This window comes from Crocodylus siamensis, chromosome 2, assembly GCF_052110815.1.
Source record: "Crocodylus siamensis isolate JL-2025a chromosome 2, ASM5211081v1, whole genome shotgun sequence".
In the NCBI taxonomy this organism is placed as follows: Eukaryota; Metazoa; Chordata; order Crocodylia; family Crocodylidae; genus Crocodylus; species Crocodylus siamensis.
In genome coordinates this window covers 162,075,058-162,102,724 of record NC_143396.1, presented here as the reverse complement: position 1 = coordinate 162,102,724, position 27,667 = coordinate 162,075,058, and the positions used below count along the sequence as shown (strand labels likewise).

At 45.6% G+C, this 27,667-nt stretch overlaps 1 protein-coding gene and 1 long non-coding RNA gene across 4 annotated transcripts in view; one reads left to right on the top strand and one right to left on the bottom strand.

The window, feature by feature from the left end:
- SLC4A4 (solute carrier family 4 member 4) overlaps window positions 1-27,667 on the top strand; it is a 312,036-nt gene that overhangs the window by 85,687 nt on the left and 198,682 nt on the right. The gene's annotated exons all lie outside the window — the stretch shown is intronic.
- Window positions 99-26,676, bottom strand: LOC149870995 (uncharacterized). The gene is made up of 4 exons (XR_016440167.1): window positions 26,458-26,676; window positions 19,488-19,542; window positions 17,309-17,407; window positions 99-463 (listed from the first exon to the last, which is right to left on the bottom strand). It is a non-coding gene; the product is annotated as an uncharacterized LOC149870995 (long non-coding RNA).

The following is a 27,667-nucleotide window of genomic DNA, read 5'->3' as shown; positions in this document are numbered from 1 at the left end:
TCACAACATGCTTAACAAGAATAACAAATCACTAGTACAAAGGCAGTACATGAAGTTTCATTTATTGTCATGAGGTTTTGAATATTTAGAAAGCCTGGTATTTTCTGTAGAAAAAGCAAAAAAGCAAAAAAAGCAACATTTATGATTATTAACGGTATTAAATATGCATTGCATCCTACCATGTTTCCTCCCTGCCCCCATTTTGTTTTTGTGGCATGCTGGCACTCTGGCACCTTACAAGGTAGACATTGTGGTTTTTTTGGTACTTTGGCCAAAAAACGTTGCCTACCCCTGTAGTATACATACAGTGTAGATTTTCCTATCAAAGGTTGGACGTAGCTGTTCTTGTCTGTGGGTTAAAATCCTGAAGTGAAGTCTTTATACACACCATCTCTGACACTACCACCTTTGCTTCCCCATGTAGAAAAATAGCTCAGCTTTGGTTTTCTTCTGCATCTGACACCTGTACAAACAAGCAAAACAGGATTTACTAGAGGCCTTTAAAAATGTCCCTTCTAAACAAACTATTCCTGAAGCTGGTAGCTTTTCTGCCCTGTGGATGCACCAAAATCTACTCATCCTGTATAATGTTGTTATTGAATAATTTTTTCTACAGCCTCTTGCTCTCATGTGATGGAGTCTGTCATCTGCCAGACTGAAATGATAGCTAGGATTGGCTGGCAGGGTGAGCAGGTGGAAGGATGAAAGGGTGTCAGAGTGAGTGCATGCATGTCTCTTCTCATCCTAGGAGGCAAATAGAATTACTTCCATGCCCTATTAACCTTTCCTGGTCTGGATTGCAGTTTCTGGATGTTGGAGCACAGATGGTGGCTTAGTGGGTGGCAGCAATTGCTGTGGCTGTTGTTGCTGCTGCTGCCACTTGACAGAGTAGGATTTATAGATATTTTAGCAAACTTGTGAGGAATGGGTGTGGTGGGGTGGGGTGGGGAGCCTGCAATCTTCTCTTCTGCGACTAAATAAGCCCAGTTTCCTCAGCCTCTCCTGAGAAGTCATGTGCCCTATTTCCGTTGCCCCCTGCTGGAGTATCTCCAGTTTGTCCACCTCCTTTCTTTAGTGGGGGTCCAAAAGTGGACACAGTACTCCAGATGTAGCCTCACTGGTGCTGAATAAAGGGGAAGTTATATCACACCCACTGCTTTCTTCCCATTCACAGAGCCTGTTATCATCAGGGATCCTGGTTTTCCATTTCTCATGAAAAAACAGAGAAAACCACGGATTTCCCCTTTTTATCAGAGAAAACTTGGATTTCTCCTTTTAGCAGAGAAACTTGTGGATTCTCGGCTTTTGCAAAGAGCTCTGCAGGCTGGTTGAGCTCCAGCCTGCAAGAGCTGTTTGCAAACAGGGTGGGAAACCCCCAGTCCTGCTTGGAGGGGGAGGGGGAAGGGCAGGGCCTGAGGCTCTCAGTCAGCCACAGCTTCGCTCAGCTCAGCTTCACTCTTCGCTCCTGGAGCCTGAGGTAAGTGGGACTTGCAGGGGGCTGCGGGTCCCTCTAGCAGGGCTAGGGGTTGCAGGTCATGGCTGGGGGGAGCCAGGAGGTGGCCCCACCTCTGAGCAGGCAGAACAGTGAGGGAGCCAACTCCATGATGCTTCTGCTGCAGCTGCCTGCTGTTGGGGGCAGGGAGCCGCAGACTTGGGTCACTGGTCCCATAGCCCTGGCAGCTGGGGGCTCCCTCTGGCAGGGCTGGGGGGCAGGGGCTGTGGGTAGAGGCAAGAGGCATGAGTAGGGTGGGAGGCTGTTGTAAGGGCAGTGGGGATACCAACAGGGCTGGGAGGGCTTTGGGGGCAAGTGAGGGGCACCAGCAGGGCTGGGGGATAATTGGAGGGTGGGTGAGGGGCACCAGCAGGGCTAGGGAGGATTGCAGGGGGCTTTTAATTTTAATAATGGATTTTGGCAGTTTTATCAGAGAATTTGGGATTTTGTCAGAATTTGGGATTTTTTTTATCAGAGAAAAGCAGGCTCCCTGCTTATCATAGAAGGAAATCAGGCGGTCAGGTATAACTTGCATAGCTGTGAACAGATAACAGTGAAAACACATACTGGGCACATCTACATGAGATGTATACTGCAGTGTTGCCTAATTAGCTCTGCCATAAAGTCTCAGTGTCTAAGTTTGCAGTGCTATTCGGCCACAGTAAATTATAAACATCACTGTAGGTTAGAACTTGTAAATGTAAGTATTATCTGACATTATTTAGTGCACTGCAGTGAAGATTTAGATGCTGACAGGGTTGCCTGGGACATGAGGGTGCTTCAGTGGCTAGTCCCCCCATTGAATCACCCTCGTGCCCCAGACAGCCCCTCTGCAATACATTGATCTGGGTCGGAGCAGCCCTGGGCTGGCAGGCTGACCCCAGGGCTCTCTGCCAGCTGGGACGGCTCTGACCCAGTTTGACATGTTTTGGCCTGGGTGCATATGTAAATGGGGTGCCCAGGAGCAATAAACTGTCATGCAAGCTGTGCCAGAGTTTATTCGGTCAAATTAATTTCACATGTAGATGCATCCACCATGTGTAAACTGATGCTGTACTGTCTTCCTGGGTCTACAGATTTCCCAGTCAGCTGTCAGTGCCTGAAAGATACGAACTTCCGCTCTTATCTCTATGTGAACCTTAACTCTGAAACGTAGATGACACATTAGCATTAGCTGTTTTGTTGCTGAGAATTTCAACACAAGCCCCGGAAGATTTGGACTGTAGGGAAGAAGAGCCAAAAGGAACAGAGATGAAAACAAACATAAACTGACCCTGAATCAGATGATAAAGCCTAAAGAATCAGTGGAGTGATTGGGGGGGCAGGAAGGGGTGAAAAAGGCCTTGATTGCCACATTAGCTCTTGAAAATTACTCTTTTTCTTCTTTCCTTGTTAACCGTTTCCTAGAGAAAGGAGTCAGTTAATAAAAGATTAAATTCATTTATTAAATTATTCCAAAATTCATACTGTGACAGCAGTAAGGAATTCAAAGATGCACTTTCTCATTGTGGTTGTTGTTGCCCTCTTGAGGCCTGATCCAATGCTACTGAAGTTGGTGGAAGTTTTTTTGTTTGTTTGTTTTTAATTGTTTTGTTTTTGGATTTATTTATTTTATTTTGTTTCAGGCCCTTTTGCTGAATCATCACTTATTGAATTGGGGCAAAAAGGGGAGTTAAGTCATTTAGAATTATGAGAGAGAGAATGCAGTCACAGAAAGTTATACAGAAAGTAAATGTTAATTGAAATGTGAGCAAGTGCCTCACTGGCATATGTATTCTGACCAAGTATTTAATTTATTACTGTAAAGCTCAGATATGGATTTTTAATATGTTTTTGCTTTCTGAATTTTACACTTACTGCAAGTGCACTGCAGATATCAGCAGTTGGATAGAAATAAATGAACACATTAATCCCTGCAGCCTTTGTAAAGAAATGTATGAATGGACTAGCCTCAACTTGAATGCAGTGGTGGGCTCATGTTCAGTTCTTGCCTCCAACTAGAGAACTTGATATTTTAAAATAGTAATGGGAGCTGAGTTCATCCAGCATATGAGTGGTGTTAGATTATCTCTAAGATCTTGGTGTATAATAACCTGTGAGTTACATGGACATGCATGAAAGGAAGAGGTATTTTGGGCAGCCTGATCTGCCTGGAGATCTCCAGCATTTGCCATGTGTTGTGCTCATGCTCCAAAAGCAGCTCCATAGCAGCATGATTTATTAGGCATAGATGACATGCTCTGATGAATAGCTTAACTGTTGTGTTTCCTGAAGGGACCTGGTAGTTTTTCACTGAGTAAAGCATGTTGCCCTATTTTGAGTCAAGAGTTTACAGTGTGGTACAATGGAAGTAAAGGCATAGGATTCAGGATCTCCTCAATTTGGGAAAACTGGGGATATGGGAAGGATGCTGTGCTTTGTGTTCTTAGGGAAATATTCATTCATGTGAGCCACCGAGGAATTTGGGTGACGCAGAGAACATATAAACCATCTATTCTGTCTTCAAGTTATTTCTGATGTGTCACACTTTAAAAAAGGAGGCTTGTAGTCTTAAGGCAATTGTGGCTTGTGCATTGGCATATGCACAATTGCTTGCATGGTGACTCTAACTCTGGTCCTTTGGTCTTTCCCATTGGTGCACTTTTGTGTTTAAAAGGCTTTGTGCACAGACCTGGGCATCTAACTTTTAAAAATCTAGGGTTTTTAATCAAAAGCCTATGGAAGGTAGTCAGTGGAAGCTCATTGACTTCAACTGGCTTTTGAGCAGGCTGTTAGCACTGGAGTTCTTCACATGTAAGGCAGTTTTCAGCTGGTTCTCAATTATAAAGGACAGACTACAAAAAAGGGCAACCAGAATGGTTTATTTTGTTTTTTGGCTTTTGTGCAAACAGGCAAGAAAAACTGTCTAGACCAGTGGTTCTCAACCTTTTTTTGTAAAGATTGATTGCCAGTCCCAGCCCACAGCCCCCTGGCCCTGTCAGTGTTCGTTACTCCTGACCCACAGTCCTCTGGCCCTGCTGGTGCCTCTCACTCCCAACCTGCAGCCCCCTGCCCTCCCAGCCCTGTTGGAGGGGGGGGGCCCAGCTGTCCCAGTCCTGCTTGGGCCGCAGCGCAGCAGCTATGGCTTAGGTGGGTGATAAGAGTGAGTCTGGCCCTGGCACAGGCTGGGCGGAGGAGGAGAAAAGGCCTGTGGCACCCCCCTGACCTGGGCTGGGGTTTCTGTGCTGAGCCAGGCAACCTGGTCACAGCCCCACCAGACCCCTGAGTAGTGTCTCCTGACTGTCCCATCCCTGTGAGTACAGGCACTGGTCCTGGTGCCACCGGCCCAGCCTTGCAGCTCCCTGCTGCCCCCGAAGGACTGCCCCCTCCCCTTTCCCCTGCTGGAGGGGTAGGTACCTCCCCCTGCTTCCCCTGACCTGCCACAGCCTCTGTGCCCTTTTCCCAGTGCTGGCAGCACCTGCCCTTGCTTCACGCACCTGCCCCTCCACCCCACACCCACCCTGGGCAGTCCCCAAGCTCTGGACCTCCATCCCCCGCTCCCTATACACTTACTTTGCAACCAGCTGCTGAAGCTGTGCCCATGTTCCTGCTGCCTGGCTGCATGCCAACCACATGTGTGCACACACAGACTCATGTGCTTCTGTTGCCTTCAGTTGCCCCAAGCAGCCCCTTGGAGGCTGGAATGCTGCCAAGGGGAAACCCATGATTTCCCACATTTTTCTGGGACTTGCTCACAGCCCTTTCAGATATTTTTGTGACCCGCTTTTTGGTCGCGATACACGGATTGAGAAACACTGGTGTAGACCAGGGCCTTTCAACCCCTGGCTGTAGGGGTCCTCATGGGTCTGAAATTTTGGCAGTAAGGGTGCCTTGCTGCTCCCCTGGGGCCAAGTTTCAGGACCTGTGAGGAGCCCCATGCCCTGCATGCTAGATTGGGCCTTCAGAACCAATAACAGTGTCACACAGGGCCAGTTGGGGCCCATTCCCAGTACGTGGGGCTAGCAGAGGTGGGTATCAGGCTTGATTCAGGCCATGAATCTGACCTGCACCACTCATCTGTTCTCTGATCCAAAAGGTTGAGCGCCACTGGCTTGAACTCCTACCAGATTAGCAATATGCATACAGCAATGTGGGCTAAAAATGGGCTGAAAGAGTAAATGGTTTGGTGGGGCTAGGCTGGATCTGAAGGAGTCTAGGGAGAATTCCTTTGAATGGCATTATTTCTAGTGTGGTGACACAGGTGAAATGAGTATCATATGCAAAGCAACAGCCCCAGGCACAGTAGCAAGGTAGTAATAATGTCCTTTGGAAGCAGCATTAACATGCAATGAAGTGTATTACAGTTACTGTCATTGGCAGGTGGTGGTATGATTGACTTGCCACCACTTCATGAGAAGAATGCACTCTGAAGGTGGTTAATGAAAATGCAGACAATATAGACAAAAATTCGAAGGGAAGTTACTCAGATAGCAGAGACCTGCCAAGGTGGTACAAGAAAATAAACTCACATTGTTTTTAAGAGCATAACACAAATTATGTGGCTAAGGTAGTAGTTACCAACCAGTTGATTGTGACTGACTGGTCAGTTGCGGAGCCTCTGAAAGTTGGTACCAGTTCGGGGGGGTGCTGAGCACAGGCGGAGGAAGCTGTCACTGTGTGCTGGGCTCTGAGCGCTGAGCCCTGATGCAATTGGTCTAGGAGTGGCTGGATGCCACATGTGTCCTGCCGCTGGGCAGACATTGTGCCTCTTCTGGGGCAGCTGCGGCGGGGCTTGGCACTCAGAGCCCAGCATGTAGTAGCAGCTGCCTCCTCCCCATGCACAAACTGGGGGCGGGGCACGTGCACCCTGGGTCTCTGCCGGGGCTTGCAAAGGTTTCAGGAATCCCTATTAATTTAGAGACAAAGGTTTTTTTGTAGGGCTGTCAATCTGGGTTAATATGCATGATTAATGCAAATACCAGTTAACATACTAATTTTTTAATGCATATATTGCACACGTAGTTTTGGAGCCTGCACCCAGGCTGCCCTGCAGTGCCTCTCCACTGCCGTCACCGGGCTGCCTTGTGGCAACTCTGCACTGCCAGTGCTGTCCTGCAGGGCAGCCCGGTGATGGCGGTGGAGAGGCACTGCAGAGCAGCCTGGGTGCCGGCTCCAAAACTACGTGTGCGATATATGCATTAAAAAATTAGGATGTTAACTGGTATTTGCATTAATCATGCATATTAACCCAGATTGACAGCCCTACAAAAAAAACCTTTGTCTCTAAATTAATAGGGATTCCTGAAACCTTTGGCCAAAAGGAACTTGGTTAATAAGAGAGGATTTTAGTGGATGGGGTTCACTTTGCAGCTCCCCTAGATGCATAGGAATAGTACAGTCCTAATGATGTATTTTCTTGGTTTTTCTTGTCAGGGAACTGCTCCTCTAACTCTGTGCCCCCATTATTTCTGCTCCAGCCTGTCTCTGTTTAAAGCACTTAGGTTGGAATAGTTTTATATGATGGAATCTATAGAAGTGCTTTGGCTGACTGCTCTCCAGCACCCATTTCTTTGTAGGAACTGGAAATATTTCTGAATAAAAGAAAAGCTAACTGCCAAATAGTGTGAACTTTAAGGCAGCAATTGTTCCCTTTGCAAAGTGTAGTTAAAGCTTTCTAGGGGGATTGCTTTAGGTTTTTCTTGAAAGCTGGCATGAAACATACTCTGCATTCCTGGTGGAAGAAAGGCCTGCTTCTGAAAACCTGAATTATGAGGAATGGGTCTTCTTTTAGTTGGTGAAATATGTGTACCAGCTGAAGTCAAGAAGATAGAGGCTGCTAAGATGTGCATTACTGTTTTAATTGATTGACAGAAGCTGACATTTTTAAAGTTAAACCTAATATTATCTGTACAGTCCAGGTCTCTTAACTTTTTCAACCTGGAAAAAGACATTACTTTTACTTGGCTAAGGGAGTTTCCAGCTTCTTGCAACTCAATAGCAGGGGATATGTGGAAAACATCCTAGTCAGGCTTAGAGAAGCAATGAGATTTGATGTATTCTGAAGGTGTAAATGGCAGATAACATCCAGCCCCTTGGTAACTCCACACATAAATGCAGGACTACACTTGGGCTTTCTTCCTGAGTAGCAATAAGAAGTACAGGCAGGGCTTTAAGTCCTATATTTAATTTCTATTGATTTCAAGACAATTCGAGTACCTGCTTAAAGGCAAGCATCTGTTGACGCATTTATTTGTCCTGGATAGAGATGCTTTTCAGAAAAAAGGCCTCTCTATTTGGGGAGAGCTGTGAGGACACCAGGGTTGAATGAAAGCTGCAAGATTGATACAAGTGGCGTGACTATGCCAGGCAGTCTATCACTGGAATAGAATCGTACCTTCCACTTGCCTTTTGCTTCATCTTCCTGATTGGCAACTGTGACATTCTAGAGTCAATTAAGAATTTATTTAGCCATTGGCTGGAGAATTGGAGAAGAAATCGGATTGACTTTGGAAGCTGATCATTTTGTTCCTCCTTTTGCAGCTTTTTCCATTACGTCTCCAGGCTTTCATGAGCGTCGGCCAAAAGAGAGTTGCCCTGCGGAGTTCAGTGTAAACTGATCCTAGAAAGATGAGTGGAGCTATCTTTTCACTGAGAAGCTGCCAGAGAGCTTTATATAGCTTGCTGCTGCCTCTCGCTCTACATGGGGTAGTAGAAAAATCGAGAGTTTTCCTGGTGTTCCATTTTAGGAACAATCTAATTTCAGTGCTTCTGCCATTACTTTGCTTATCCTAGTGACCAGGAAATTTCCTTTGTAACAGTAGCCCATTATAATGGAGTTGTAGACTAAAGTACTGCTCCTTAATCTTTACAGCATTTGGCTGTAGAAAATGAATGCCAGTGGCCATGATGTTGCAGGCTGTTATCTTTCTCAATTTCCTGAAGACATGGTTAGGCTGGTGAGCACTTGGATAGCACTGACTTTTTTTGAGCCTTATGGGTTTTCCTTGGAAGTGGCCATGTTGATTTTGTTGATATTTTTTTTCCCTCTGAGTCACACGTGTTGATTTCCCCACCTGTTGCTCTGGAGTCCTGTGTTGGTGAATGCGACGTCTTACAGATAAAATATACAACATGAGGTCTGCATCATGTTGGCCACTTAACATACAGTAGTGCCTCTGGCAAGAATAAATTCAGCCAATTGTAGTCCCTCTCCTGTACCAAAAATGTCTTCCGTGATTTTGAGAAGATTTAATCTTCATTTCCACTCCAAAAAATCAAAAGAGAAAACCCCCCAAAACCTTTTGCTCTGTAAATGCATTAGTGTAGAAGACTTAATACATCCCAGTCTTAGTCTTAAGTAATCCTCCAAAAAATATACAGATAATTCAGCATTTTTTTGGGAGTCAGGGAAAGGTGTGCTATATAAACAAAGGTTATTTTATTATCTCTGTGTTGGCAGATAGAACTGGAAAAATTTGCTAATGAAGAAATTTGAGTAACTATACTTTTGTAAAATTCCTCTGTCTTACCATTTTAAAGTAAATGCATTCTAGAGAATTGCATTCTGGCCAAACTCCTTACCAAGAAGCCATTGATAAGGAAAACCTAGAGTTTATTAGCAGGTTGAGCTTAATACAGTAAAAGTGTAGATTTTCAAGACATCCCGTATTTCACAAGAGCTGGAACTTCAGGCTGCTAGTAATTGGATCTTGGCAGAGTTTTGAATGTAGTGTACCTGGTTTAATTGACACAATATCTACTGATAACCAGGATCCTGGTTTTCTCTGATTTAAAAATGCCAAATTCTCTGATTAAAGATTCCAGAATTCTCTGATTAAAACTCCCAAAATCTGCATTTTTCCGCATTTAAAATGAACCATCTTGGAAGCCTGCCAGTGCCTCAATCATTATAATAAAATAAATTCTAAATACCACTAAATTCTAAAAATATTTTGCCATTTGATTATTTGATTTTGTTTTTTTATTGTGGAAAATCAGAGCTCACCCTACCCCCTTCACTCACCTGCCCTCCCCCCCATCCTTCATTGTCCTCCTCTCTGTTTTGTGGCACTGAGCAGCCCTGATATGCCGGTGCCCTGCCCCTGCCCAGGCTGTTGCCCCTCACTCCCAAGCCACAGACCTCCCACCCCTGCTGTTGCCTCTCACTCCCAATCCGCAGCCTCTTGGCCCTGCTGGTGCCCCTCACTCCTGACCCACAGCCCCCCTCCATCCCTGTGAGGGCCCCTCACTTCTGACCTGCAGCCCCCTGCCATCCCCAGCCCTGCTGGAAGGGGCTGTCAGCTGCCAGGGCTATGGGACCCAGCAATTGCATGCTGCCTGCTTTTGGCTCTGTGGGCACCAGCTGCAGGTGGCCAGCAGCGCCCCAGCCCTGGCTGCTGCATATGGGAAGTGGCAGCTATAGTGCCTGGAGCAGAGCATGCCCCACCTTCCAGTGGGCAGCATGGCCAGAGTGGAGGCGAGCAGAGCCCATGGGAGGAGGGAAGGGGTGGAGACAGGCTGTATCCATGGTAGGGCACAGGGCTCCTCACCTTGCCCTCCTCTGGGAGCCTCCGCAGCACAGTGGGCAGGACTGGGTGCTGGAGGGCAGAGTAGAGTGGCGAGACTCAGTGCCACTGCTGCTGCAAGCCCTGTGCCAGTCACACCACTATGGCGAGGTGCCCTCTGCCTGCCTGGCACCAGTGGTGCAGAGTTGTGCCCCTCTGTTGTTGTGGGGTGTGCAGAGGGTGCCTCACCTTGGCCGCATGGCTGGCGTTCAACTTCCAGTGGTGGTGGCGGCAGCACTGAGACTCCCTGCCCTGCTCCGCCCTTCCACACCAGGTCCCACCCACTGGGCTGTAGCCTGTGGAGGTCCCTGGGGAGAGGGCAGCAGGGAGGGGATCCTGGAGCTCCACAGCAGGGAGCCCGTACCCTTTCCTGCCCTGCGCACAAATCTTGAGGAGTGCCTGCTTTTTCATGCCCCCCTGTCCAGGAGTGTGTGCAGCGGCAGGGAATTGTCCCCAAGGTGAGCTGCCCGTGGCTGTGTCCCATTCCCCCATCTAAGCCCTGTAGCTGCACATTCCCACCTGGACTCCAGGCACTGTCTTGGCAGGGCAACAGCCCCAGCCCCAGCCCCAGCCCCCAACCGTGCCCCCACTGCCTCCCTCACTGTGGCTGCTTTAATCTGCAGCTTGCCCTGCATCACCTATACCTTCCCATGCATTGTCTATGCCCCCTTTCCCCTCCCCCCATAGACTAACTTGCTGGGAGAGCTGCTCTCCACAGCTGCCTCGCTGTATTGCTGGCCATGTGCACTTGGTGCCCACTGAGTCCCACTCCCCCCAGCCCCAAGGAACCCCTTGGAGGCTGGAACTCTGTAAGGGAAAGTCCATGGTTGCCCGCATTTTTCTCCTTTAAAAGAGAAAAATCCGTGTTTTTCCCTTTAAAAACAAAAATCTGCTGTTTTTTTCCTTCGTTAAAGGAGAAAATCCGTGGTTTTCCACATTTTCCCATGGTAAGCAGAACCCCGGATCCCTGCTAATAACACTAAGGAACTTTTCTCATGCTGATTGGGATGAGGTTACAGATTTTTTTGGGGGGCTTTTCTAAAAGATGTGCTTTACATGTCGGTGTTGTGGATCCCTTTTATTCTAATATTTCCCAAAATTAGTTTGCTGTACTAGAAGCAGGTCAGTACTGATGTATTCTGTGCTTGTGGCTAATGCCAAGTATTTAGAGAAGATTGCACAGACCTCCAGTACAATAGGATGCATTTCGGAGTTAGGGAGAACACTTAAAGATTGGGTGATGACACCATGGCTGGAATCCTGAAGATCAATAGACCTTTTAATATTATTCTAACAAATATAACTGCAAATGTTATATTTGTTCAAGTAAATGTCTACCGGGGTGAGCAAAATATGCCCCCTGGGCCAGATCCAGCCCACCAGGCCATTCTGTCCAGCTTGCAGGACCCCTAAAAAATGTAGAAAATGTATGTTTATCTGCTCCTGGCTGACTGTCAAAGATGACAGGAGCCAGTGTCAGTAGGCCCCAGGAGGAGCTGGCAGGAGCAGGCAACAAGGCCAGCTCGGCTCCTCCCCGCCCCCAGCCTCCCTCCCACCCCCACCCCCTCCATCTCTGCCTGCAGCAGCTTTCAGGTTGCTCCAGCACCACATGGCTGCATCACTGGACCCCGGGACCTGTCCTGGTACCCCCAGGCCAGGAGCAGGAGGGAGGGCGTGTGTGTATCCCCATCTGTGGAATGAGGGAGGGGGAAAGAGAGACAGAGAGCAATGAGGGAGGGAGAGACTCTGTGTGTGTGTGTGTGTGTGTGTGTGTGTGTGTGTGTGTGTGTGTGTGTGTGTGTGTGTGTGTGTGTGTGTGTGTGACTGTGAGAGATGCAGTCTTTCTCATAGTCTGTGTGAGAGACTCTGTGTATATAAGACTCTGTGTGTGTGTGTGACAGAGAGAGAGACTGTGTGTGTGTGTGTGTGTGTGACACAGAGAGAGAGAGAGGGAGAGAGAGAGAGAGAGAGAGAGAGAGAGAGACTGTGTGTAGGGTGGCCATTTGTCTGGTTTTATAGAGGACAGTTCGGTTTTCTGGTCCCGTGTCCTCTATTGATATGAAACTGGATGCCTTTATGTCCTCTGTTTTTCACCTCTTGGCACCTCTCCTCCTGCCCGTCTACTGCTGACACCACTGTGGCTGCCTGCGGGAGCTCCCCGCTCTCCACTGGCCCACTGTTGCCACCTACGGGAGCTTACTGTGCCCGCCCCCCCTGCCTTGGGAGGCATGTAACATTCATGGTGGTAAGGACAGTTGCACTAAATACAACTGTCCACTATTTGTGAGGTACCTTGATGGCTACCGTGTGTGTGTGTGTGTGTGTTTGTGTGTGTGAGAGACAGAGAGAGAGAGAAAGAGAGAGAGACTTGGAAACTCTGTGTGTGAGAGAGAAACTCGCGTGTGTGTGAGCCTGTGTGCGTGTGGGAGGGAGAGACTGCGTGTGCGTGTGTGTGTGTGTGTGTGTGTGTAGCGAGGGGGGAGAAAGAGAGTGTGTGAGTGAGTGTGTTTGTGTGTGTGTGTGTGTGTTTTCACAGGGCAAGTCCCACATGCACACCCCACCACACACATTCACCCACACCCCCATTGCACTGCCATACACACAGACCCCCACATCCCTTTACACACCCCAGCCACCCTCCCCTACACACATTCCCCCCCACAAACTTTCCATATCCACGCACACCCCCACATGCTCCATCACCCCACACTCACACCCTCACCCTTCTCCACACCCCCCATACCCACACACTAACAACCCCCCACAAACCTATCCCCATGCCTCCATCTCCCCATAATATACATATGTAAGACTTCATTTTAAGCTATTGTGTAATTATCTCTGTGTACACTACACAAACGCATGTAAATCAGGGCAAAACTATTTTTTGAAATCAAGTTAAGGAATGTTGTAGATGTTCAATTTGTAGAATATAATTTGATATTTTTCTGGTTCTGAGATGGCAAAACCCTTTGCTGAAAGGAATATTTCTGGGGGCAAGGGGAGGGACTTTTAGTGGCAAAGGTTGGGGGTTAAGGGGTGGGACTTCTGGTCACAAGTTGGAGAACAGGGGGCAGGCCGCTTGTCAAGGGGTGAGGTTACCAATATGGCCCTTGACAGCTTGCCAAAACTCAATAAGTGGCTTTCCACCTAAAATAATTGCCTGCCACTGGTGTATACTGTTTTAAAAACAAAATTACTAAAGTACTTGCTTCAGCTTCCTGTAGCAAGGTTATTGTATACCTTCCTTGGCTACAAAAATATTGTGTAAAATTCCCATATCAGTATTAGAAATCACTAAAGAATTTGGCATATAAAGGAGCACAGGAGAAAACAGAGTTGTAATGCTCTGCAGAAAAAATATGAACATACTATTTTTAATGTATTATGAATGGATCTGTTTTTCTTAAGGGAACAAGAATTCCATCGTTTTCTAGTCTTTAGAAATGTTGTGTACTACTTCATTTGCTAAATGTGTAAACACTCCATTGAGAAATATATATCATATTAGCCTTGAATGCTCACTAATGATTATCTTTAGAGCATTCTTTGGATTGTGAGACTGACATTCATTAGCAGCTGTGCCTTTTTGTTTCTTTTCATCTATTTTTTTAGTTAAAATGCGTGCTATCGTGGTGATTGCAATACATTAGCCTTGACTATTCCTTGGGAGTAGCATTGGAGGTGCAGACAAGTAACAATTTTTACCTGATCTGGTCCCTGAAAGTGCTCTACATTAGGGTTACCATATGTCTGGGTTTTCCCTGATGTCCTCTTTTTGGCTCCTCCCATCTCCGTTCTGGTGGGTTTTTAAAATATCAACAAATGTCTGCAATTTTTCTCTGGCTCTGCTCAGTTTTGAAGTTTTCCCTGGCATTTCCTGTTTTTTCCCAGCAAGCAGTGTTGCCCTGTGTGGTCAGGTCAACACTCAGGATCTCAATATCGTGCTGTTAGACAGGAGGGTGTGGTGTACAATTGCATATGCACACACTCAAAAATGAGCTAGGTGCATACACACACACTAGGCGCATACACACACTCTAGGTGCATACACCCCACCAGGCATGCACGCACACACTACCTACTCAGGCACATACACATCCAAAATTACCAGCCTAGGCACATGCCTATCACCAGTTCAAGCACCTACACACTATACACATCAAAAGTTAGACAAAAATCAATTGCCAATACCCACACACTCAGTACACATACGCAGATTACTAATCGTATATCACACACACAATGACATATACACACACACTCTCCAGTTCACATGCATACAACCCACCTACACATACACACAAGTAAGTTCCTAACTTGGATGGTACGGTGTGTGTATGTGTGTGCTTTGGGTACCTGGGGGAAGGTTAAGGTGAGAGAGAGAGAGTTAAAGTGTAGGGAGTGAAAGTTGCTGGAACCGGGATTAGAACTGGTGGACTAGGGAGAAGCTGCCTGAGGAGCTGAGGCTTGGGGTTACTTAAGGTCAAGTGGCCCCAGGGTTATTCGGGCTCACCTGGTGCCAGGGTGGAAGCAAGGGAAAAAGCCCAGTGGCAAGGAGGAAACAGCCAGGAGACAGAGGCAGAAAGCTGGGAGATATGGGGAAAAGGCAGTGGAGACAAGGCAATAGAAGTGGCAGAGATCAGGGGAAAAGGCAATAACAGTGGCAGAGATCAAGGGAAAAGGCAGTGGGGATGGGACAGGGGCAAAGAAATGGGTTTGCAGGCAGAGAGGAGCTCAAGGTGGCTGGAGCCGTAGGAGCATGGGACAGGTGTTGGAGGTGGTGGTGAGCCAGAAGCAGGAGAAATGGGACAGAAGTCAGAGGGGCGAGGAGCAGAGATTGGAGCAGGGCCAGAACCATAGTAAAGCAAAACCCAACTCAGGGGTCCAAATAACAGTTTTATTAAACAGACAACACACTACACAGCCCAATGAAGTTATTGGATCTGCTCCCCACCCCCCCCAACGCTCAAGCACTCATAATGGCAGCAGGAGAAAAAGACTCAGTGGAAGGGTTGGAGTCCAGGTAGGGAAGAGAAACAGAGTCCAAATCCTTGGTTGAAGAGGGGGTAGGGGGTGATAGCTACCTATCCAGGCTGGAAAGGGGTCTTTGTCCAACAGGTGTTGTCCAGAGGGGGTCACTGGCAGGGCCTCTGGGTGGATAGGCTGTGTAGCATGGTGCTGGTCCAGATGGAGAGGGCATCCCGAAGAGTCAGTCTTCACTACCCCTTTTTATGGGACAGACTACCTCTGTCTGATCTCCTACAGGGAGGGCCTGTTCAAGCAGTGTCAGTCCTGTTCCAGAGGGCTCCAGGTGTTCTTACTGAGCATGTGCAGCCTTGGCACAATGGTAGGTTGCCTCATCTTGTGTTATTTGAATACTGAGGGTGGTTCCAAGGGCTGGATCATTGGTCCAAGTATTGGTGTTCATTGTTCGGTCATTCAGATGGAGCTATTTTTAGACCTACTGCCATTGTTTGTCAAGCACCCTCATTCATCCCCATTCATTCAGGAACCAAGTTACATAGGAGGGGTAGGCATGAGTCATAGGTTATGCAACAGGGCATGGGGGCAAGATGGAGACTTGACAAACGAAATGGAAACAGCAGCAGCAGGGCAGGGAGCCCAAGCCCACAGCGGGCAGCCTGCACCCACCCTTTTGTTGTGCACAGATTTGGGAGGCATGGGTCCCCCCTGCATCCTGGGAGTGCACACAGTGGCAGGATGCTGGCTCCACTGCCTGTCCAAGCCCACAGCAGGCAGTAGGGGGAGAGCTGGGCTCCGCTCCACTGTAACAGCTACTGCCTCCTGCAAGGGGGCAGGAGGTTGTGGACCCAGGTCCCTGCCCCTATAGCCCTGCTAACTGGGCCTCCTTCCTTCAGCAGGTCTCGGGGGCCAGAGGGCTGTAGATGGTGTGGGGGGGAGGGGTACCAGCAGAGGTGGCCGGGGGCTGTGTGGGTGAGTGAGGGGCACCGGCAGGGCAGTGGGCAGAGAGTGAGGGTCCTGGACCTGTGTTCTGTGAGCTAAGGGGGCAGGGGCAGCTCTGATTTCCCATGACAGAAAACCCCAAATCAAATATCAAAATCTATAGGTATTTAGCATTTCTTTTATTATAGTGATTGAGGTACTGGTAGGCTTCCAAATTGCTTTAAAATTGTAACTGTATCAATAAAACATTGTGTTCAACTGATACCTTGATATATAGTGGCCTTTTATTTTAATCACAGATTTTGGATTTTTTATCAGAGGATTTGTGATTTTTTTTTATCAGGGAAAAACAGGATTCCTGGTGATTCTGATTTTTGATTCCTCGCAGTAGTCCAGAATGAGAAGTGCTGGAGCTCTGTTTAGGAGTAATGCTATCTCATCTGGCACATGTTCTTATCTAATTCACATTTAACTGGTCAGAGTAAGAGGCCAATTCAGCAAGGACTCACTCATAGGCTTAACTTTAAGTACACGCATTGAATAATAGCAGTCTTTATGTATACATATCCTAGACTGCGTGTTACTTGTTTTAATGATGGTGCTACAAGCATGCCTTTTAACTAACTGACGCGTGCAGCTTGGCAGGCATTGGCAAGTTACAGTTGCTAGCATGGCTTTTGTTTTCCTTTCCTACTACCCCTGACAGAAGTATTATATTACATTCCTGCAGTTTTGACTTCAAAAAAAAAAAAAAAAAGGCTTGAACATATCCAGCAAATGAAAGATGGAACAGTCTTCCAGGAAGATGACATAATGACATTGGTTTTTGCAGGGACTGATGTGGCAGTGGTGGTGTTAATTCAGATGATTCAAGATCTGCATGTGGGTTTGATGGTCTAACAGCAGGATTTGATTAAAGAAAAGCTTTTGACCAGCATGCTGTGTCATCTTAGCTCTGTTCTTTTAGTCAATGGCCAGTTCTATGCTTGACTTCCTGGGGAGCAGAATTAGGTCAGTCTCTCCTTGGGGTATCTAGCAGTGGATTTTGGTGTGCAGGGAAATAGTCACAAATGTGGATTTGCCATCCTTTTTAAATAAGATCAACCAGATTTTTCAGTTGCATAAGAAGAGTAAGTATTTTGGAAGAGCTAAAATATTTTGCTTGCTACCAAGGTTGTATATTTTTATTTAATTATGCAGAGCATTCACTTAAAATGGGACTCTCGTGTTGAAGACAACTTTCAAACTCAACAGGCTTAGAGCAGAAATGCTTGTGTGTGTGTTCACACAATTGCTAATAACCAAAGACATTTGTGTTTTGAAAGTCTTTCTATGCCATGCTTACCTGTAATGACCTAAAGGTCATTCAGCATTTCCATGGAAAGTCTGAGGTCCAGACCTCTGGAATCAGCCTTCATTATGGTGTTGAGCAGGAAACTCTGGGCTATGGATGAGGAAACAAAACATTTAAACAGCCCTTCCCTAATGGTAGGCTGCAGAGCACTTGCTGGTGAACCACAGAGAACTGTGAGACCATAGCAAAATGACTGTCTAGCCGCTCCTGTCTGTGCACCCACAGAATATGTTAAAGGAAATTAAAAATACATATGTCCTGTTCTAATATTACTTTGCCACATTAACAGCAACAAGGGTATGACCTAATCGCAAGTGGAATGGGAGAGTTCAGTGCCACTGCCTCTTGATTGAAGGTGTTCCTTTGTGAAGAAGTTTGTGCCACTCCAGTCTGCAACAGTTGATGAAGAGAAGCTGCCTGGTTCACTTTTTAAATGTAATCTTACCCAAGCAAGCAGCAGTGCGGAAGCTTTTGTTAAGACTAGGGAAGAAAAAACGGATCAATAGGTGGATGTGCAAGCACATGTGGATTGACATCACATCCGCTTCTCTATCAATCAAGTTTAAAAAAAAACTATTTAAAATCTTTAATATGTTGTAAAAGGTAATGCAAGAGTCTCTCATAAGGTTAGTAAGTTCCTCTGTTCTCAGGAATGGAGACCTTCATAGGAGAGAGAACTCCATTCCAGTGGACGAACTGGGAACCTGGCAGTGCCCCAGTACCTGGAAAAAGAGCCAATACCAGGACAGCTGGCACGTTGTCCACCTGGTTCTTCCTTTCTTCTTCATGCATACGTAATGAAAAACCAAATGCTCCAAAATAGTACTTTATTTAAAGAGGTACTATTTAGAGTACTTCAGCTACTTTTGGAATGTTTCAAAGATGCTTGAAATGTTTTGATTGGTGCACTGTGCACAATTTTGGAGCCTGGCAAGCAGCCAATGTGTAATTTTTTAAAAGTTTGATTGTTCTTTAGTCAAGTTAAGAATTAGTGCAGAGAAGAGACAACACTGTGTAACATGGATGTACATTAATGTTGTGACTCAAGGGCTTATATTCATTGATAGTAACTTTGTTGTCCAAAGGGCCAGCATCTGCATTTGGAAATGGTGAGTAGATAGCTTAGCTTCCCTTTCTATTACATGCATGGAAAACATGATTGTTGCTGAAAAGGCCTAGCCTGTTTCCATTTTTTCTTTTGCTCTAAAGGGCAGCTAGTGATCTCATTTATTTTCCCTTTAAAAGAAATGGTGCTGATTTGTTGCCTGAGTCCTCTGGACGTTCAGTTTTTGGACTGTCCTAGATTTACTTGCTTTTGGCTAAGAGCAAGTAAATTAATTGCTACATCATAAACAGGCTATGAGTATACTCGTAACAGGGGTAAAGAACACGGTATGCGTTGTTCAATGGTGCTGTTCTTGCCACATCTATTATGAATGAGCAAAAACTCTATTAATAGAAGTAGGAGTGTGGCTGGCACTGGATGATGGCTGGTGTTTATAACAATGTTGATATTGGATATTCTGGGAAACTGTTACATACCAGCAAAATTAAGACATATACAATATGCAGTTTTGCCTGTGAGTAGTACTACATTGCTGAAGCTAGGTACTTACCACACAGCTTTAGAAATTGCTGGTGAGGAAAGATCCCTAGGTAAAACTAAAATGCACCTGAGTATCAGCAGCTATGATCCTTCAGTTGGAGAGGTGTTGGAAAGTTCTTCATGCTGCCTGCTTAAACCTCTTATTAGCTAGAACGGTTTACACAAAGATTGACTTCGTATTGCAGTTGATATTAGCTCCCTGATACTGAGAGCTAGGGATTAGGTGGCATTAGTCATGATCATAAAACATGCTAACACGTAAGAGCTAACTCCCCATTGAGGTCGATACCACTTGCCACGATATATTTAGCAAGTGAATAATTGTAATTGTACATCTTATCAGGTAAGTGTCATTTAGTTTACATTTTTAGGGATGTGGTAATGCAGAAAAAGACCAAGTGGCTCTTATGCCTAAAAGACAAGCAAGGTACTAAGCCAATATTTTTGCTACAGCTTCACTCAACGATTGCTTTATAGAGTCATCACATTGTCCATGTAATTTACACAAGGTTGTTGCTGTTAATCTAATATTTATTCTTTAAAAGTGATGATGTTGATACTTACAAAATGCATTGCTCATTGGATGGTTTGGATTCTTTTTAGAATGTACTGGTTCTAGCTGGAAGTGAACAACAAGGAAAAATAAAAAGTAAGTCAGATTGTAAGGGTGGGAAGGACACTGTGAACAGGTTACATTGGTTGACTGAGGTTCTGGCAGCGAGTTAAATAGCATGTAATTTTAGGATTCTGAAGCAAGCTAAACAAATGCAGCTCACCAAAGTTTGCTTGTTTTTTTTCATAGTATATTCCTAATACGCATACTGTTAGGGGAACTTGCATCTAGTTTTCAAATGAATTAACAATAGGGTTTTTTTTTGTTATTACTCTTCTTTTTTTGTTAATACTATAATCCTATGCACTTGGCACTGTGGTATTTCAGGTGTGTTTGGAAGTCAGGAAATCAAAGCGTTTGCACTGGCATTGAAATAAATGTGCAGGAATTCCAGTGTTTCTGCAGTAAAGTGTTGAAAACCAAAATAAGGCTTGGTAGTCATTTGCATGTATGTGTGTGGGGGTGCCATTAAACCACCTCCTGTTTAATTAAAGGTGGGACTTGCACTCAGCCAGTCACGGACACTTCCAGTTATGCGGTTCTGTTTTCAGCTGCTTGCACCTTGGCCAAACTTTTAACATTTGTACTGAAATTTTTCGTGGGATGCTTTAATGCATCTGAGACTGTTGTTTCTTCAGTTACTCTAAATGAATTGTGTTTGTTTGACATTTCCAAGGACATGATACATCCTACAATCTCAGCCAATGGGTAATCAATTGTGTTCATTCCAGTGCCTTCATAATTCACTGGAGAAGGAAATTACCTTGTTTTCTGTATCTTAAACACCTTTAGGACCTTGTAATCACCTGGTGATTAAGGAAGCTTGGCAATTAATTTGTGTCCTCTGCAATCTTCAACAAATCCAGTTAGAATAGTAGTATACAGTGGAGCTTTTTCCCTTTGCCATCTCCTAGACTTGAATTGATAACTTCCAAACCTCTTATTCCCTGTGGTTCCTTTGACAATTCCATTTTAAGATATTACACAAGGCTTTGAATGATAGGTTCTTGTCTCAGTGAGCATGATTTTCTTTTATAAATTAGGCATCCAATATCAGACTTGCTAGCTAAGTGGAGAGTTTGACTGCTATTCCAACACCTTGATCTTTCAACAGCACTGCATTTCATTGATTTGAGTGGGAGTTGCACATGAGGATGGATTACAGGACTGAGACTCTGAGTTGGATAGTTCAGTACATCCTTGGCCGTCAGGTTTAACATTCACATCTGCCTTTAACCACTAAAATATAAAGCTGTGACTTTCCACAGGTTTTATTGATTACTTTTTTTGATTTGCAGCCTTATTATAGGTAAATTAATGTACATGAATGACAGGGTGCCAGAGAGAGAGAAGAGAAGGAAATGGGTAATTAACATATATTGGGTATTACCGATTGCTTTTATGATTATCTGGATTTTAAGGTATTAGCTTGAAAAATATCCCATAATCCCTTATTAAAGATAAAAGGCAAGTCATTAAAAGTAGAAGGTGGTTGTTTTTAGTTCTGAGAAGGACTGGAAATATGTCTTGGCTAAAACAGCAAGCTAACCTTGAGAGCCCAGAAGACCAAGTAGCTCAGCTTAATTGTTCTCCTTGGTAAGGGAATTTCTAAAGGTTCCTATGTGTTACAGGGAGAGAAGGGGTCTGAGACAAAGCGACCTTTGTCAGACCAACTAGATACTTGGCACCGGGTTAGAATCGTTAAGCATTTTGAGTCTCTGCATTAACTCAGCCCTGCCCAGCTGCTGTGCTTTGAACTTTCAGTAGCATAGACTGAGATTGCTTAACAGCCTACTATAATTCTAGCAAGAGCTACTGAAAGGTAGCTAAGGGCTATGGGTAAGTTTTGGTCTGTACTGGAGCAATATCTGTAGTACCCTGTAGTATCTGATTTACAACAGTTAATTCTTGTAATAAAAATGCACCACATGCTAAATATGTCTTAATGGATTGGTCTTTTTAAAAACTAATATAGATGAATCTTTTTGGCTTATTTTCATAGAATCAAATCCAAGGTGCTCAAGTGGGTTAGATGCAAAATTTAATCTTTGCACACTTGTTTATCCCAAGTGTCTAAAATTTCAGAATAGGAAATATTTGTGCATGCCTAACTGTGAAGGTATTAACTTAAAATGCAGCAGAAATGGGAGATTAAAACAAATTTTAGAAAATAAAAAATAAACTTTTTTTTTATGAGTGGGAGCCAAGGAGATGAGTACTGCTAAGTGACTGAAGTTAAAAGAAGTGAAAATGCTTCTTTTATTCTTCAGGGTGTGTATTAAAAAGAAGTTACTCCTGTTTAGTTGGCCCTTTCCAGTTCAAACGGGTTAAAGCAAGGCAAATAGTACTCTCAGGGCAAGAGTGCCTATAAACTCCCTAATCCAATTTTAGATGCTCAGTTTTTAAAAGTGCTGAGCATCCAGCAGCACCCATTAAACTGTCAGGCGTTCAGCACTTTTGAAGCCTCTTGCAAGTCAGACCATTTATTTATGCGTCTAAAGAGGAATTTTAAAAGCCCAACTATTTTTTCTCCCCTCAAACTCTTGACCTTAGTTTCTGTTCCTGCTTCTGTGTTTTCATATGTGGAATGTGTACCCTGGGACAGTAGTCAGCAACCTTTTACAAATGCATGCTGCTGCTTGTGACCCAGATGAGGCTGTGGGCTGCCAGTCCTCCCCTAGCTGTGGCTGATCCCCTGCTGCCACCTCTGCTCTGCTGAAGACTGTTGTCATGCACTCTCTAATGTAGCTGCTGCTTACCATGCACTGCTGATAGATGTGGCCAGTGCCAAATGGAAATGGGAAATTTGGCAGTGATGATGAGTGAGTGAACAGCCCTGAGCAGAGAGCAGAGAAGGCTGGGGTAGCTGCAGGTGGCTTGGGAACCCAGAATGCAGCCCCTTTAAGTTGGTGGGTAGGGCTGGTATGCCCTCCCCTGCATATCACAGTTACTTTCTACCCCTGCTGTGGGCTGCATCCAAGCTCTCTGTGGGTCAGTTATGGCCTGTGGCTGTAAGTTGCTGGCACAAGTCCTAGGATGTAGTGGCATGAACTAAAGGCTGAATTGAAGTTAGGGTTTTAGATGCGTCTCAGACATCTCACAAACAACTTCCATAATATTTAAACCATTTTGAGCCAAATCTGGACCAGGTAGGGAAAATAAATATCTGTATTCCAAGCAGCTGAGGATGAAAGCTTCATTGTGATAATCCCAAAGGCCTCTCTGTCTTTGGTTTTATTAAGCTTTAAAGATACTTCTGATAACTTTATTTTGCTCTTAGTTTACATCTGTTTTTCCACTCCTTGAGGTGCCTGTGTTCTTTTGCATATGGAGTTAACACAAGCTGCCTTTTTGTGTGCTACACAGGTTAGGCTGCAATTGCTTTTTCCCCTGACCTGAAGAAAGGTACTTTGTGCCTGAAAGCTTGTAAAACATTTCTCCCAGCTATATGTGGTCCAGTAAAAGGCATCACAAAAAATCCTTGCTTCTCATGTATTTCATAACCGTCACAGCTACAGCACTCCAAATCTACTACACGTAGGTTTTATGTAACTACTTAAATCTTGCAGTCCTGTCTTTGCCTGCTGTCCATTTTAGGTGGGATATGATGGCCATCTTTTTTATATTTTTCTTACAAAGGGCTTACCAATTGCTGCACTATTTTCCGCACCAGATTTGACAACATTTGTCTCATTTTGCTTTTTTAGCAATATCTGTCAGAGTCAAAGGCATCTGTTCCATTGGCCACTCCAGATATTTGGATGCTGCTGATTATGCACTCACAATTTGAAAAGAGTCTTCTTTCAGGATAAAAAAGTTTTCCTGACTGACACTGACTTTTATTATTATTGGTGCTTGTCCATTATCTCAATGTGAACATTGCAAATGGCAGTACAGTGGAGTTTACTATCATATATGCAAAAGCTGTGCTAGAATAACTGGAATCTTTTCATGTTAAAAGAAGTACAAGTGGAACATCAAAACAATGAAGACTTGGAAAGAAGACATCCAAGTCCAATCTTTTCTTACTATTACAAGATAATCTGAGATCCTGGTAGAACATTAATGCTTAGATAACAGACACGGTAGCCAAATAGGGATTAGATGCATCTAGGTCCCATTAACTTCGTCCAAACACCGTTCTGAAGGAAAAGATGCAGATAACGGTGGAAAGAAACAGAATGGAAATCCAAGGAGGAATAGAGAGGATGACCCATTGTTCTGTATCTTTAGTGTAATTTTGATCTCTGCAACCACTGGGTCAGATACTATTCCTATTCATGCATGCCAAATGGCACCTTTATGTACAACTAGTTTTCTTTGATTCCCAATCCTTTTGATTTCAGTGGTACTTCTTGCAAAATAAGGTGATGTACCATGTAAGTAGTTGGACTGGAATTTAGGTCTTTACCTTTTTTTTCAGGTGGATAGAAATAAGGTACGATTTTTGGTTAGTTGTATTTCATTGAAAATGTGTAAAGGAGAATGTTCCAGGACAGGCCGCTATTCCTTCTCATCAAAAAATCTTTACAAAAAAGGGATAAATCTATAAAAGAAAGAACTCTTTAAAACTTGTGCCCTTTTCTTCCAATGCCATGTTTCTTAATGTGTTTTATATATGATATTTAGAGACCAGAAGAAAAATTTTTTAATCCTGCACTTACGAGTATAGGAGCCATGCTACTAGATCAGGGAAATGGTCTGGTATCCCATTTCTGAAAGTGGTTAGCACAGGGGTGGGCAAAATACAGCCCGCCAAGCACTTCCCTCCAGCTTGTGGAGCCCCTTCAAAACCCACGTAATGGTGGTTGCCTCTCTAAAAGCCTCCAGCAGCACCAGCTGCCGGCTGCAGCACCTCAGGCTGTTTCTTTGGGTTTGGGTTGCAAGGCAACCAACCCTGACCTCAGCCTGCCTCAGCTGGCCTTGCCCCGCGTTTGCAGCTTGCGAGGGGCAGGGGGGCTGGGCCAGCACCTGCGGTGCCGATGAGGGGAAGACGTGTCTGGGCTGGGTTCTGCTTTGCAGCACGGGACTGGAAAGGGCCCTGCCCTGCAGGTAAGCCCAGGAAAGTGGCTGCTAGGCAGGCTTTCCCTGTGCCATACCACTCAGGCCGTGCAGAGGGGAAAGGAGGGGATGGGCTGGCACTGGGGAGGGGAAGCAGCAGCTGGGCTGCAGCTCCGGCCCAGTCAGCACCAGGGAGGAGAGGTGGTGGCGGAGTCGTGTGCTCTTCAGGACAGGATGAGCCCAGCTGGAGTGGCAGGGGCTCAGCTGCATTTTCCCCCTACCTGCGCTGGTCAGTCCTGAGTGGCACACGGCTCCACCGCTGCTTCTGCTGGCTGGTGCAGACCCAGCCAGGCTTGCCCCATCCCCAGCAGCACGTGGGAAGCTGGCTTCAGCCGCGTGCTGCTCCGGATGGGATGGACCCAGCCAGATCTGCACCAGCCAGGAAAGGTGGTATGCAGCTGAAGTCGGCTCTTTGAGTGCTCCTGGGGATGGGAGGAGCCTGGCCGGGTCTGCACTGGCCAGCAGAAGCGGTGGCAGAGCTGTGCGCCGCTTGGGGCAGGATGAGCCTGGCTGGAGTGGCAGAGGCTCAGCTGCACTTTCCCCCTGACTGTGCCAGTCAGTCCCGAGTGGCACAAGGCTCCCCCGCCACTTCTGCTGGCCGGTGTAGACCCATCCAGGCTGTCCCATCCGGAGCAGCAGGCGGCTGAAGCCGAGTTCCCATGTGCTGCTGGGGATGGGAGGAGCCTGGCTGGGTCTGCACCAGCCAGCAGAAGTGGTGGCGGAGCCGTGTGCCACTCAGGACTGACCGGTGCAGCTGAGCCCCTGCTGCTCTGGCCAGGCTTGTCCCATCCCGAGCGGCACATAGCTCTGCAGCCGCTTCTGCTGGCCAGTGCAGACCCGGTCAGGCTCCTCCCATCCCCAGCAGCACTCAAAGAGCCGACTTCAGCTGCATGCCACTTTTCCTGGCCAGTGGAGATCTGGCCGGGTCCATCCCACCTGGAGCAGCATGCAGCTAGAGCTGGCTTCCCAGAAACTGCTGGGGACAGGGTGAGCCTGACTGCCAGCAGAAGTGGTGGCAGAGCCTCCTCCTTTTGGGACCAGCTGGCACAGGTGGGGGGAAAGTTCTGGGGGAGGTCTGATGCCCCTGAAACCCCGCTGCCAGGGCAGGATGTTAGAGGGGTCACAACCCCTTGCTACTTGGTAAGTTGTGCAAAGGGAGGGACTTCTGGTGGGAAAGGTCAGGGGGCAGGACTTCCGGTCCCAAGATGGCGACAAGGGTATGGGGCAACTGAAGGGGCGGGGCTACCCATGCGGCCCCCAACAGCTTGCCAAAACTCATTAAGTGGTCCTCCGCCCAAAATAATTGCCACCCCGGTATACCCTTTTGTTGTGCAAAAGCTTGTTTTTGATTTTGCAACCTCACCTAACAGTACACTGCATATGGGACACTGCTGAAGAAAAGAGAGAGGCCTAGGCAAATTAAAGGCCTTTTCCCTTCATGTATGTAAGACTTGAGGCACTGATGGCCTGTTATAGGGCCAGATAACAGTTGCTGAAGCTTCAACAGTTTATCTTCTGACCTAACAGCAGTAGGGTATTGCTAGTGGAAAGACTGGCTATCATTGACTATTTTTCCCTTTACTCTTAAAAGAAGTCTCCACAGGAATAGGTAAATAACCTGGAGTGGGACCGCTTGGGAAAGCTGACTCGATTGCTGCCCCTTTGTTGCAATTACAAAGAGAATAGCTTGCTCTCTGGAGTGTTCCAGTCTCAAACTTTCCCCCAAGATTTACTTCTCTTAGGGCCTGATTCAAAGCCTACTGAAGTCAGAGAGATTTGTGACTTTTAAGATTCGAAAGGCAACCTGCGCACTCTCCGAAAAAACACCCCCTTCCAAATTGTTTTGAATAAGGAACTCACCGGCTTAGTGTTGCGAAGAATTTTCCTTGTAGACCTTTAGCCAACCAGTGACCCACAGGAAGAAGTTTATCAGGATCCTTGTCTCTTTCCCTATTCCTAATTATTACATTTTGTCTGGAGTTTGTTTCAAAAATAACTGTTTGCCTGACACTGCTTTCCTTCTGTTTTGTGAAATACCCAGGAGTTTCCCATATAACTGTCTCCTCCTTATATTCACATCTTTACAAACTCACCCAAATGACTTTAAGCATTAAATTTGATCAGTTAAGTCCTTTACAAGCTGTCCTCTGATAGGCAGAACAAAACAAATGTTATGATCCAGTAAGTTATCCTCCTTACTTGTGACCTTCCAGCCTTAGGCCCAAGCCAGAGGTTGACCATAAGGTCAATGCTTTATGCCAAAAGCAACCCACATACCTTTTGCTAATTACAAATAGCAGTTCTGTGCGGTCCAAACTATTATCAAAATGACCTCCCAGTCATTTTCCCCCACTGCCGACTAATAATTAACAGGCTTTTTAATGCACTACAAAAAGACCAATTAACCCTAAAGCATTTAGAAAATGACATATGAATTACTTGTAAAATGTTTCTATAAACATTAAATGTCAGGCAATTACATAAGAGAATAATTGCTAAAGTGACATTAAAGAGCTTAAAAGGGGGGAAAAAGGAAAGGTTGCTTAAGTAGTACCTTAATTCTGAGAAAACCTGCTAACAGCTTTGTTTTTAATCACACCAACCCTGGTCCATGTGAGTCTAAACAGGCCAGGGCAGCCCAACTCTGCTGTATTTTTAATAAAGGAAGAAAAGTGAAAGGTGAATTTATCTGACCTTGTGCATTCTTAAAAACCTTTGTAGGGTTAGTCAGAGTTGCATAACCTTTTGAGATGCTGCTACTGGAAATATAAAACCAAGAAGAAACCAGACAAAATTTTATCTTAGTTTTATTTTCCCCATGGCCTGGAATAGACTTCCACCAGAGGTGGTGCAGGCACCTCTGGATTCCTGTAAGAAACACTTGGATGCCTATCTTGCTGGGGTCATTTGACCTTTGCTGACTGCTTTCCATTTGGTTAGGAGGCTGGGATGATTTTGTGAGGTCCTTTCCAGCCCTAATGTCTTTGAAATCTATGAAGTGGGCGATTCCACCAAAGTAGTGTCCTCAGCTAATTGAAGTCTTGATTTTTTTTGAAGCTTTGCATTGTAC